General features: G+C 48.1%; 8 non-coding genes across 8 annotated transcripts; all 8 read right to left on the bottom strand.

Moving 5' to 3' along the window:
• Positions 1 to 98: 98 nt before the first annotated feature.
• On the bottom strand, positions 99 to 261 carry LOC148508976 (U1 spliceosomal RNA). The gene has a single exon (XR_015869520.1). It is a non-coding gene; the product is annotated as a U1 spliceosomal RNA (small nuclear RNA).
• A 1,032-nt stretch (positions 262 to 1,293) lies between these two features.
• LOC148508975 (U1 spliceosomal RNA) lies at positions 1,294 to 1,457 on the bottom strand. The gene has a single exon (XR_015869511.1). It is a non-coding gene; the product is annotated as a U1 spliceosomal RNA (small nuclear RNA).
• A 1,020-nt stretch (positions 1,458 to 2,477) lies between these two features.
• On the bottom strand, positions 2,478 to 2,640 carry LOC148508974 (U1 spliceosomal RNA). Its single transcript, XR_015869521.1, has one exon. It is a non-coding gene; the product is annotated as a U1 spliceosomal RNA (small nuclear RNA).
• Positions 2,641 to 3,672: 1,032 nt separating this feature from the next.
• On the bottom strand, positions 3,673 to 3,836 carry LOC148508973 (U1 spliceosomal RNA). The gene has a single exon (XR_015869514.1). It is a non-coding gene; the product is annotated as a U1 spliceosomal RNA (small nuclear RNA).
• A 1,033-nt stretch (positions 3,837 to 4,869) lies between these two features.
• LOC148508972 (U1 spliceosomal RNA) lies at positions 4,870 to 5,033 on the bottom strand. Its single transcript, XR_015869509.1, has one exon. It is a non-coding gene; the product is annotated as a U1 spliceosomal RNA (small nuclear RNA).
• A 1,033-nt stretch (positions 5,034 to 6,066) lies between these two features.
• LOC148508971 (U1 spliceosomal RNA) lies at positions 6,067 to 6,230 on the bottom strand. The gene has a single exon (XR_015869524.1). It is a non-coding gene; the product is annotated as a U1 spliceosomal RNA (small nuclear RNA).
• Positions 6,231 to 7,240: 1,010 nt separating this feature from the next.
• On the bottom strand, positions 7,241 to 7,402 carry LOC148508970 (U1 spliceosomal RNA). The gene has a single exon (XR_015869517.1). It is a non-coding gene; the product is annotated as a U1 spliceosomal RNA (small nuclear RNA).
• Positions 7,403 to 8,434: 1,032 nt separating this feature from the next.
• On the bottom strand, positions 8,435 to 8,598 carry LOC148508969 (U1 spliceosomal RNA). Its single transcript, XR_015869505.1, has one exon. It is a non-coding gene; the product is annotated as a U1 spliceosomal RNA (small nuclear RNA).
• Between the last annotated feature and the right edge of the window lie 4,389 nt (positions 8,599 to 12,987).

Raw genomic sequence — 12,987 nt, 5'->3', positions numbered from 1 at the left:
TGAAGCACTGAGAAAGAGATTAAAAAGAAGAGAGTGTTGAAAAAAATGGAGTAAATACTACCACAGTAAAAAAAAAGCTGACTTTTAGCAGAAATTATTAGGAGAAAACGCGAACGCAGTCCCCACTACCACAAATTATGCAGTCGAGTTTTCCGCATTTCGAGAAATCGCAGGAGTCAACACACCCAGAGAGCAATGGATGAGCCTCGCCCTGAGAGAACCACTTTTGTGATCATGGTATCTTTTCTGGCAGGTAAGTATGAGGTGGACTTGTGCTCAGGAGGGCTGCTGCCTGGGCACACCCCTGTCAAGTGAAGGAGATTTACTTGGTGCATTCACAAGTGAACTCTTAGCTGGGGATAGCAACTGCAGGGAGGCCACATATCTCTTTGTGGATGTGTGAAGGTGGAAGGGGCCTATTCCTGATGCACCCCAAAGTATATAAATGCTACAAGTGCAAACATTCCCAGGACACAGTGCAGCAGATGGATTTGCATATGATGATGTCATCCCATCATCTGCATATGAAAAGAAAAGGGAGAGGCAGGGCACTGCCCACCTGTGCCCGCCGCAGGGCACAGTGGTCTTTCATTGGTGCCACCAGGTTGACTCCTAGTCCGCTCCCCCATGTGGCGTTCAAGGTGGGTCACTGGCGTCACAAGGGGGGTGCGGTCCCCACCGGGTGTCACCATCTGAGGGATGACACCAAAGTGCTGGCTCCCCCTCACTGACAGGAGCCGGGTGCTGCATTACATGCAGCACTCGGGTCCTAGCACAGTGAGGGAGAAGGCATTCAAACAGGCAGGTCCCCGGGGGCAGCCTGCACCTCCAGCACCCTCCAATGTAAAAAAAAAAAGAGGGAGTTCGGCCTGTGTGGCCACGCCCCCTGATTTTCCGGCATGCGGCTGAGCCGCGCGCACTTAGTGGTCCATTCTCTCCCGACCAACACCAGGTGCGAAGTCAGGTAAGGACGCCAATGAGGTGGGCTACCACTGCTACAGCTCTTTGAAGCATTCAAGCTGATTTCTTGCAGCTGCTTGACCATGCAACAGCTCCAGGCCTGCTCTTCAAAGCAAGTGAAACAGTGTGGTTCGTGCACCACCATCTATTGGTTGTATATGCAAAGCACACTTGAATGGCACAACAGCAAAGATGTAGGCAAAAAGCACACAGGAGAAGAGTTCAGGATGACAGAGTGAAGCACTGAGAAAGAGGTTAAAACGAAGAGAGTGTTGAAAAAAATGGAGTAAATACTACCACAGTAAAAAAAAGCTGACTTTTACCAGAAATTATTAGGGTAAAGCGCGAACGCAGTCCCCCACTACCACAAATTATGCAGTCGAGTTTCCCGCATTTGGAGAAATCGCAGGAGTCAACACACCCAGAGTGGAATGGATGAGCCTCGCCCTGGGAGAACCACCTTTGTGATCATGGTATCTCCTCTGCCAGGTAAGTATGAGGTGGACTTGTGCTCAGGAGGGCTGCTGCCTGGGCACACCCCTGTCAAGTGAAGGAGATTTACTTGGTGCATTCACAAGTGAACTCTTAGCTGGGGATAGCAACTGCAGGGAGGCCACATATCTCTTTGTGGATGTGTGAAGGTGCAAGAGGCCTATTCCTGATGCACCCCAAAGTATATAAATGCTACAAGTGCAAACATTCCCAGGACACAGTGCAGCAGATGGATTTGCATATGATGATGTCATCCCATCATCTGCATATGAAAAGAAAAGGGATAGGCAGGGCACAGTGGTCTTTCATTGGTGCCACCTGGTTGACTCCTAGTCCGCTCCCCCATGTGGCGTTCAAGGTGGGTCACTGGCGTCACAAGGGGGGTGCGGTCCACACCGGGTGTCACCACCTGAGGGATGACACCAAAGTGCTGGCTCCCCCTCACTGACAGGAGCCGGGTGCTGCATTACATGCAGCACTCGGGTCCTAGCACAGTGAGGGAGTAGGCATTCAAACAGGCTGGTCCCCGGGGGCAGCCTGCACCTCCAGCACCCTCCAATGTAAAAAAAAAAAAAAAAAAAAAAAAAGAGGGTGTTCGGTCTGTGTGGCCACGCCCCCTGATTTTCCGGCGCGCGGCTGAGACGCACGCACTTAGTGGTCCATTCTCTCCCGACGCACACCAGGTGCGAAGTCAGGTAAGGACGCCAATGAGGTGGGCTACCACTGCTACAGCTCTTTGAAGCATTCAAGCTGATTTCTTGCAGCTGCTTGACCATGCAACAGCTCCAGGCCTGCTCTTGAAAGCAAGTGAAGCATTGTGGTTCCTGCATCACCATCTGTTGGTTGTATATGCAAAGCACACTTGAATGGCACAACAGCAAAGATGCAGGCAAAAAGCACACAGGAGAAGAGTTCAGGATGACAGAGTGAAGCACTGAGAAAGAGATTAAAAAGAAGAGAGTGTTGAAAAAAATGGAGTAAATACTACCACAGTAAAAAAAAAGCTGACTTTTAGCAGAAATTATTAGGAGAAAACGCGAACGCAGTCCCCACTACCACAAATTATGCAGTCGAGTTTTCCGCATTTCGAGAAATCGCAGGAGTCAACACACCCAGAGAGCAATGGATGAGCCTCTCCCTGAGAGAACCACTTTTGTGATCATGGTATCTTTTCTGGCAGGTAAGTATGAGGTGGACTTGTGCTCAGGAGGGCTGCTGCCTGGGCACACCCCTGTCAAGTGAAGGAGATTTACTTGGTGCATTCACAAGTGAACTCTTAGCTGGGGATAGCAACTGCAGGGAGGCCACATATCTCTTTGTGGATGTGTGAAGGTGGAAGGGGCCTATTCCTGATGCACCCCAAAGTATATAAATGCTACAAGTGCAAACATTCCCAGGACACAGTGCAGCAGATGGATTTGCATATGATGATGTCATCCCATCATCTGCATATGAAAAGAAAAGGGATAGGCAGGGCACTGCCCATCTGTGCCCACCGCAGGGCACAGTGGTCTTTCATTGGTGCCACCAGGTTGACTCCTAGTCCGCTCCCCCATGTGGCGTTCAAGGTGGGTCACTGGCGTCACAAGGGGGGTGAGGTCCACACCGGGTGTCACCATCTGAGGGATGACACCAAAGTGCTGGCTCCCCCTCACTGACAGGAGCCGGGTGCTGCATTACATGCAGCACTCGGGTCCTAGCACAGTGAGGGAGTAGGCATTCAAACAGGCTGGTCCCCGGGGGCAGCCTGCACCTCCAGCACCCTCCAATGTAAAAAAAAAAAGAGGGTGTTCGGCCTGTGTGGCCACGCCCCGTGATTTTCCGGCGTGTGGCTGAGCCGCGCGCACTTAGTGGTCCATTCTCTCCCGACCCACACCAGGTGCGAAGTCAGGTAAGGACGCCAATGAGGTGGGCTACCACTGCTACAGCTCTTTGAAGCATTCAAGCTGATTTCTTGCAGCTGCTTGACCATGCAACAGCTCCAGGCCTGCTCTTCAAAGCAAGTGAAACAGTGTGGTTCCTGCACCACCATCTATTGGTTGTATATGCAAAGCACACTTGAATGGCACAACAGCAAAGATGCAGGCAAAAAGCACACAGGAGAAGAGTTCAGGATGATAGAGTGAAGCACTGAGAAGGAGGTTAAAAAGAAGAGAGTGTTGAAAAAAATGGAGTAAATACTACCACAGTAAAAAAAAGCTGACTTTTACCAGAAATTATTAGGGGAAAGCGCGAACGCAGTCCCCCACTACCACAAATTATGCAGTAAAGTTTCCCGCATTTGGAGAAATCGCAGGGGTCAACACACCCAGAGTGCAATGGATGAGCTTCGCCCTGGGAGAACCACCTTTGTGATCACGGTATCTTCTCTGCTAGGTAAGTATGAGGTGGACTTGTGCTCAGGAGGGCTGCTGCCTGGGCACACCCCTGTCAAGTGAAGGAGATTTACTTGGTGCATTCACAAGTGAACTCTTAGCTGGGGATAGCAACTGCAGGGAGGCCACATATCTCTTTGTGGATGTGTGAAGGTGGAAGAGGCCTATTCCTGATGCACCCCAAAGTATATAAATGCTACAAGTGCAAACATTCCCAGGACACAGTGCAGCAGATGGATTTGCATATGATGATGTCATCCCATCATCTGCATATGAAAAGAAAAGGGATAGGCAGGGAACTGCCCACCTGTGCCCACCGCAGGGCACAGTGGTCTTTCATTGGTGCCACCAGGTTGACTCCTAGTCCGCTCCCCCATGTGGCGTTCAAGGTGGGTCACTAGCGTCACAAGGGGGGTGCGGTCCCCACCGGGTGTCACCATCTGAGGGATGACACCAAAGTGCTGGCTCCCCCTCACTGACAGGAGCCAGGTGCTGCATTACATGCAGCACTCGCGTCCTAGCACAGTGAGGGAGAAGGCATTCAAACAGGCAGGTCCCCGGGGGCAGCCTGCACCTCCAGCACCCTCCAATGTAAAAAAAAAAAGAGGGAGTTCGGCCTGTGTGGCCACGCCCCCTGATTTTCCGGCATGCGGCTGAGCCGCGCGCACTTAGTGGTCCATTCTCTCCCGACCAACACCAGGTGCGAAGTCAGGTAAGGACGCCAATGAGGTGGGCTACCACTGCTACAGCTCTTTGAAGCATTCAAGCTGATTTCTTGCAGCTGCTTGACCATGCAACAGCTCCAGGCCTGCTCTTCAAAGCAAGTGAAACAGTGTGGTTCGTGCACCACCATCTATTGGTTGTATATGCAAAGCACACTTGAATGGCACAACAGCAAAGATGTAGGCAAAAAGCACACAGGAGAAGAGTTCAGGATGACAGAGTGAAGCACTGAGAAAGAGATTAAAACGAAGAGAGTGTTGAAAAAAATGGAGTAAATACTACCACAGTAAAAAAAAAGCTGACTTTTACCAGAAATTATTAGGGGAAAGCGCGAACGCAGTCCCCCACTACCACAAATTATGCAGTCGGGTTTCCCGCATTTGGAGAAATCGCAGGGGTCAACACACCCAGAGTGCAATGGATGAGCCTCGCCCTGGGAGAACCACCTTTGTGATCACGGTATCTTCTCTGCTAGGTAAGTATGAGGTGGACTTGTGCTCAGGAGGGCTGCTGCCTGGGCACACCCCTGTCAAGTGAAGGAGATTTACTTGGTGCATTCACAAGTGAACTCTTAGCTGGGGATAGCAACTGCAGGGAGGCCACATATCTCTTTGTGGATGTGTGAAGGTGGAAGAGGCCTATTCCTGATGCACCCCAAAGTATATAAATGCTACAAGTGCAAACATTCCCAGGACACAGTGCAGCAGATGGATTTGCATATGATGATGTCATCCCATCATCTGCATATGAAAAGAAAAGGGATAGGCAGGGAACTGCCCACCTGTGCCCACCGCAGGGCACAGTGGTCTTTCATTGGTGCCACCAGGTTGACTCCTAGTCCGCTCCCCCATGTGGCGTTCAAGGTGGGTCACTAGCGTCACAAGGGGGGTGCGGTCCCCACCGGGTGTCACCATCTGAGGGATGACACCAAAGTGCTGGCTCCCCCTCACTGACAGGAGCCAGGTGCTGCATTACATGCAGCACTCGCGTCCTAGCACAGTGAGGGAGAAGGCATTCAAACAGGCAGGTCCCCGGGGGCAGCCTGCACCTCCAGCACCCTCCAATGTAAAAAAAAAAAGAGGGTGTTCGGCCTGTGTGGCCACGCCCCCTGATTTTCCAGCATGCGGCTGAGCCGCGCGCACTTAGTGGTCCATTCTCTCCCGACCCACACCAGGTGCGAAGTCAGGTAAGGACGCCAATGAGGTGGGCTACCACTGCTACAGCTCTTTGAAGCATTCAAGCTGATTTCTTGCAGCTGCTTGACCATGCAACAGCTCCAGGCCTGCTCTTCAAAGCAAGTGAAACAGTGTGGTTCGTGCACCACCATCTATTGGTTGTATATGCAAAGCACACTTGAATGGCATAACAGCAAAGATGTAGGCAAAAAGCACACAGGAGAAGAGTTCAGGATGACAGAGTGAAGCACTGAGAAAGAGGTTAAAACGAAGAGAGTGTTGAAAAAAATGGAGTAAATACTAGCACAGTAAAAAAAAAGCTTACTTTTACCAGAAATTATTAGGGGGAAGCGCGAACGCAGTCCCCCACTACCACAAATTATGCAGTCAAGTTTCCCGCATTTGGAGAAATCGCAGGGATCAACACACCCAGAGTGCAATGGATGAGCCTCGCCCTGGGAGAACCACCTTTGTGATCATGGTATCTCCTCTGCTAGGTAAGTATGAGGTGGACTTGTGCTCAGGAGGGCTGCTGCCTGGGCACACCCCTGTCAAGTGAAGGAGATTTACTTGGTGCATTCACAAGTGAACTCTTAGCTGGGGATAGCAACTGCAGGGAGGCCACATATCTCTTTGTGGATGTGTGAAGGTGGATGAGGCCTATTCCTGATGCACCCCAAAGTATATAAATGCTACAAGTGCAAACATTCCCAGGACACAGTGCAGCAGATGGATTTGCATATGATGATGTCATCCCATCATCTGCATATGAAAAGAAAAGGTATAGGCAGGGCACAGTGGTCTTTCATTGGTGCCACCTGGTTGACTCCTAGTCCGCTCCCCCATGTGGTGTTCAAGGTGGGTCACTGGCGTCACAAGGGGGGTGCGGTCCGCACCGGGTGTCACCATCTGAGGGATGACACCAAAGTGCTGGCTCCCCCTCACTGACAGGAGCCGGGTGCTGCATTACATGCAGCACTCGGGTCCTAGCACAGTGAGGGAGTAGGCATTCAAACAGGCTGGTCCCCGGGGGCAGCCTGCACCTCCAGCACCCTCCAATGTAAAAAAAAAAAAAAGAGGGTGTTCGGCCTGTGTGGCCACGCCCCCTGATTTTCCGGCGCGCGGCTGAGCCGCACGCACTTAGTGGTCCATTCTCTCCCGATGCACACCAGGTGCGAAGTCAGGTAAGGACGCCAATGAGGTGGGCTACCACTGCTACAGCTCTTTGAAGCATTCAAGCTGATTTCTTGCAGCTGCTTGACCATGCAACAGCTCCAGGCCTGCTCTTCAAAGCAAGTGAAACATTGTGGTTCCTGCATCACCATCTGTTGGTTGTATATGCAAAGCACACTTGAATGGCACAACAGCAAAGATGCAGGCAAAAAGCACACAGGAGAAGAGTTCAGGATGACAGAGTGAAGCACTGAGAAAGAGATTAAAAAGAAGAGAGTGTTGAAAAAAATGGAGTAAATACTACCACAGTAAAAAAAAAGCTGACTTTTAGCAGAAATTATTAGAAGAAAACACGAACGCAGTCCCCACTACCACAAATTATGCAGTCGAGTTTCCCGCATTTCGAGAAATCGCAGGAGTCAACACACCCAGAGTGCAATGGATGAGCCGCGCCCTGGAAGAACCACCTTTGTGATCATGGTATCTCCTCTGCCAGGTAAGTATGAGATGGACTTGTGCTCAGGAGGGCTGCTGCCTGGGCACACCCCTGTCAAGTGAAGGAGATTTACTTGGTGCATTCACAAGTGAACTCTTAGCTGGGGATAGCAACTGCAGGGAGGCCACATATCTCTTTGTGGATGTGTGAAGGTGGAAGAGGCCTATTCCTGATGCACTCCAAAATATATAAATGCTACAAGTGCAAACATTCCCAGGACACAGTGCAGCAGATGGATTTGCATATGATGATGTCATCCCATCATCTGCATATGAAAAGAAAAGGGATAGGCAGGGCACTGCCCACCTGTGCCCGCCGCAGGGCACAGTGGTCTTTCATTGGTGCCACCAGGTTGACTCCTAGTCCGCTCCCCCATGTGGCGTTCAAGGTGGGTCACTGGCGTCACAAGGGGGGTGCGGTCCCCACCGGGTGTCACCATCTGAGGGATGACACCAAAGTGCTGGCTCCCCCTCACTGACAGGAGCCGGGTGCTGCATTACATGCAGCACTCGGGTCCTAGCACAGTGAGGGAGAAGGCATTCAAACAGGCAAGTCCCCGGGGGCAGCCTGCACCTCCAGCACCCTCCAATGTAAAAAAAAAAAGAGGGTGTTCGGCCTGTGTGGCCACGCCCCCTGATTTTCCGGCGTGCGGCTGAGCCGCGCGCACTTAGTGGTCCATTCTCTCCCGACCCACACCAGGTGCGAAGTCAGGTAAGGACGCCAATGAGGTGGGCTACCACTGCTACAGCTCTTTGAAGCATTCAAGCTGATTTCTTGCAGATGCTTGACCATGCAACAGCTCCAGGCCTGCTCTTCAAAGCCAGTGAAACAGTGTGGTTCGTGCACCACCATCTATTGGTTGTATATGCAAAGCACACTTGAATGGCACAACAGCAAAGATGCAGGCAAAAAGCACACAGGAGAAGAGTTCAGGATGACAGAGTGAAGCACTGAGAAAGAGGTTAAAAAGAATAGAGTGTTGAAAAAAATGGAGTAAATACTACCACAGTAAAAAAAAGCTGACTTTTACCAGAAATTATTAGGGGAAAGCGCGAACGCAGTCCCCCACTACCACAAATTATGCAGTCGAGTTTCCCGCATTTGGAGAAATCGCAGGGGTCAACACACCCAGAGTGCAATGGATGAGCCTCGCCCTGGGAGAACCATCTTTGTGATCATGGCATCTCCTCTGCTAGGTAAGTATGAGGTGGACTTGTGCTCAGGAGGGCTGCTGCCTGGGCACACCCCTGTCAAGTGAAGGAGATTTACTTGGTGCATTCACAAGTGAACTCTTAGCTGGGGATAGCAACTGCAGGGAGGCCACATATCTCTTTGTGGATGTGTGAAGGTGGAAGAGGCCTATTCCTGATGCACCCCAAAGTATATAAATGCAACAAGTGCAAACACAAATTAAAATACCAACCCACGACACTAGGGGGTAGTTGAAATCACATACCAGTAGTATTATGGAGACCCATTTTTTTATTTTTTATGTGTGCATTTCCTCTTTTATATGCTTTTGTTTCCTCTTGCTATGTGTAGATCCTTATTTCTTGGTTCCTGAATATCAGCTGCACAGCGCAAAGTGCATACATTGCATAAGTTGTAACATTGGTGCTTTGTGTGCAAATCATTTCCATATATGCAAATTTCCTTGTCATTTGTCCAAAGGGATCATGATTGATATGGTGTTTGTGGCCTTTCATGCATGGTTGAAATATGGCAATCAGTGGATGTAAATGGCATGAGGTGGGTATTGGAGGGGGAAGATATATATTAGGAGGGGAAAAAAATAAAAATATAATACAAGCAAAATTCAAATGATCTCCCTAATCTTAAATGCTCATGGTATAAAGGGATATATAAGGAAGCTGAGATGTTCTAGAAATTTGGTGGGGGAGAAAAGGCTGCAATAAACAGAGAAACAGACCAAGAGAGCCCCATTACATCAAAGGAGCAGTCAACTCATTAAATAAAAGTGATATTCAGGTATGTCATACCATTGAATACTCTCCATATATATATATATATATATATAATCATCATCCCAATACAAATCACATAAAAACGGTGTAAATAACTCCCAGTTGCCTAGCAAACCTTGCAATGACAATGATCACCTTAAAAGCCAATTGACTGGCAATAGCCCTAATGGCTACCAGTTGCCTGGCAACCAAATGCTTGGCACTGGCAATAAGGCACAGCAACCAGTTACCTAGCAGTGGTTGTCACGAAAATCCATCGCCGTGGCAACTAGTTAACTAGCAATGATTGCCATGGCAACCCATTGACATGACTACAGTCGCCATGGCAACCAGTTACCTATCAACCATCACCATGATGTACATAGCAACCAGTTGCCTAAAGACCATTGCAAAAGCAACCAGTAGCCTAGCAGCCATAACAATGGTTGCCATGGCAATGGTTGCCATAGAGACCATCACCTTGACAACCCATTGCCATGACTGCGGTCGCCATGACGACCAACGCCACGGCAACCAGTAGCCTAGCAACCATTGCCATAACAATGGTCACCATGGCAACGGTTGCCATAGCAACCAGTTACCTAGCAACCAGCGCCACGGCAACGGTCACAATAACAAACCATCGCCATGACAACCAGTTGCCTAGCAACCATTGCCAAAACAATGGTTGCCATGACAACCATCACCCTGGCAATGGTTGCCATAGCAACCATCTCCTTGACAACCAGTTGCCTAGCAATCATCACTATGACAAAGGTCGCCATGGCAACCAGGTGTGCAATAAGGGCTTGTTATGCTTCCATCTGCACATTATATTTACAAGCCAGCCTTTATTTACACTCTAAATAGAACACGAGTCTCTCTTTTACAACATAGGCACTTTGATTCTTCCCAAAAGAAAATAGTATCAGTGGCTTTGGTACAGAGCAGCCCAAAAGGGTCAGACCCACAACCTGACACAACTTAAAATACCAACCCACGACACTGGGGCGTAGTTGAAATCACATACCAGTAGTATTATGGAGACCCCTTTTTTTATTTTTTTATGTGTGCATTTCCTCTTTATATGCTTTTGTTTCCTCTTGCTATGTGTAGATCCTTATTTCTTGGTTCCTGAATATCAGCTGCACAGCGCAAAGTGCATACATTGCATAAGTTGTAACATTGGTGCTTTGTGTGCAAATCATTTCCATATATGCAAATTTCCTTGTCATTTGTCCAAAGGGATCATGATTGATATGGTGTTTGTGGCCTTTCATGCATGGTTGAAATATGGCAATCAGTGGATGTAATTGGCATGAGGTGGGTATTGGAGGGGGAAGATATATATTAGGAGGGGAAAAAAATAAAAATATAATACAAGCAAAATTCAAATGATCTCCCTAATCTTAAATGCTCATGGTATAAAGGGATATATAAGGAAGCTGAGATGTTCTAGAAATTTGGTGGGGGAGAAAAGGCTGCAATAAACAGAGAAACAGACCAAGAGAGCCCCATTACATCAAAGGAGCAGTCAACTCATTAAATAAAAGTGATATTCAGGTATGTCATACCATTGAATACTCTCCATATATATATATATATATATATAATCATCATCCCAATACAAATCACATAAAAACGGTGTAAATAACTCCCAGTTGCCTAGCAAACCTTGCAATGACAATGATCACCTTAAAAGCCAATTGACTGGCAATAGCCCTAATGGCTACCAGTTGCCTGGCAACCAAATGCTTGGCACTGGCAATAAGGCACAGCAACCAGTTACCTAGCAGTGGTTGTCACGAAAATCCATCGCCGTGGCAACTAGTTAACTAGCAATGATTGCCATGGCAACCCATTGACATGACTACAGTCGCCATGGCAACCAGTTACCTATCAACCATCACCATGATGTACATAGCAACCAGTTGCCTAAAGACCATTGCAAAAGCAACCAGTAGCCTAGCAGCCATAACAATGGTTGCCATGGCAATGGTTGCCATAGAGACCATCACCTTGACAACCCATTGCCATGACTGCGGTCGCCATGACGACCAACGCCACGGCAACCAGTAGCCTAGCAACCATTGCCATAACAATGGTCACCATGGCAACGGTTGCCATAGCAACCAGTTACCTAGCAACCAGCGCCACGGCAACGGTCACAATAACAAACCATCGCCATGACAACCAGTTGCCTAGCAACCATTGCCAAAACAATGGTTGCCATGACAACCATCACCCTGGCAATGGTTGCCATAGCAACCATCTCCTTGACAACCAGTTGCCTAGCAATCATCACTATGACAAAGGTCGCCATGGCAACCAGGTGTGCAATAAGGGCTTGTTATGCTTCCATCTGCACATTATATTTACAAGCCAGCCTTTATTTACACTCTAAATAGAACACGAGTCTCTCTTTTACAACATAGGCACTTTGATTCTTCCCAAAAGAAAATAGTATCAGTGGCTTTGGTACAGAGCAGCCCAAAAGGGTCAGACCCACAACCTGACACAACTTAAAATACCAACCCACGACACTGGGGCGTAGTTGAAATCACATACCAGTAGTATTATGGAGACCCCTTTTTTTATTTTTTTATGTGTGCATTTCCTCTTTATATGCTTTTGTTTCCTCTTGCTATGTGTAGATCCTTATTTCTTGGTTCCTGAATATCAGCTGCACAGCGCAAAGTGCATACATTGCATAAGTTGTAACATTGGTGCTTTGTGTGCAAATCATTTCCATATATGCAAATTTCCTTGTCATTTGTCCAAAGGGATCATGATTGATATGGTGTTTGTGGCCTTTCATGCATGGTTGAAATATGGCAATCAGTGGATGTAATTGGCATGAGGTGGGTATTGGAGGGGGAAGATATATATTAGGAGGGGAAAAAAATAAAAATATAATACAAGCAAAATTCAAATGATCTCCCTAATCTTAAATGCTCATGGTATAAAGGGATATATAAGGAAGCTGAGATGTATTCGAAATTTGGTGGGGGAGAAAAGGCTGCAATAAACAGAGAAACAGACCAAGAGAGCCCCATTACATCAAAGGAGCAGTCAACTCATTAAATAAAAGTGATATTCAGGTATGTCATACCATTGAATACTCTCCATATATATATATATATATATATATATATAATCATCATCCCAATACAAATCACATAAAAACAGTGTAAATAACTCCCAGTTGCCTAGCAAACCTTGCAATGACAATGATCACCTTAAAAGCCAATTGACTGGCAATAGCCCTAATGGCTACCAGTTGCCTGGCAACCAAATGCTTGGCACTGGCAATAAGGCACAGCAACCAGTTACCTAGCAGTGGTTGTCACGAAAATCCATTGCCGTGGCAACCAGTTAACTAGCAATGATTGCCATGGCAACCCATTGACATGACTACAGTCGCCATGGCAACCAGTTACCTATCAACCATCACCATGATGTACATAGCAACCAGTTGCCTAAAGACCATTGCCAAAGCAACCAGTAGCCTAGCAGCCATAACAATGGTTGCCATGGCAATGGTTGCCATAGAAACCATCACCTTGACAACCCATTGCCATGACTGCGGTCGCCATGACGACCATCAACATGGCAACCAGTTACCTAGC

This window comes from Taudactylus pleione, unplaced genomic scaffold (assembly GCF_031769625.1).
Source record: "Taudactylus pleione unplaced genomic scaffold, aTauple2 ptg000333l, whole genome shotgun sequence".
In the NCBI taxonomy this organism is placed as follows: domain Eukaryota; kingdom Metazoa; phylum Chordata; class Amphibia; order Anura; family Myobatrachidae; genus Taudactylus; species Taudactylus pleione.
The sequence above is the reverse complement of the archived record's forward strand: the minus strand, read 5'-3'. Positions and strand labels throughout refer to the sequence as shown.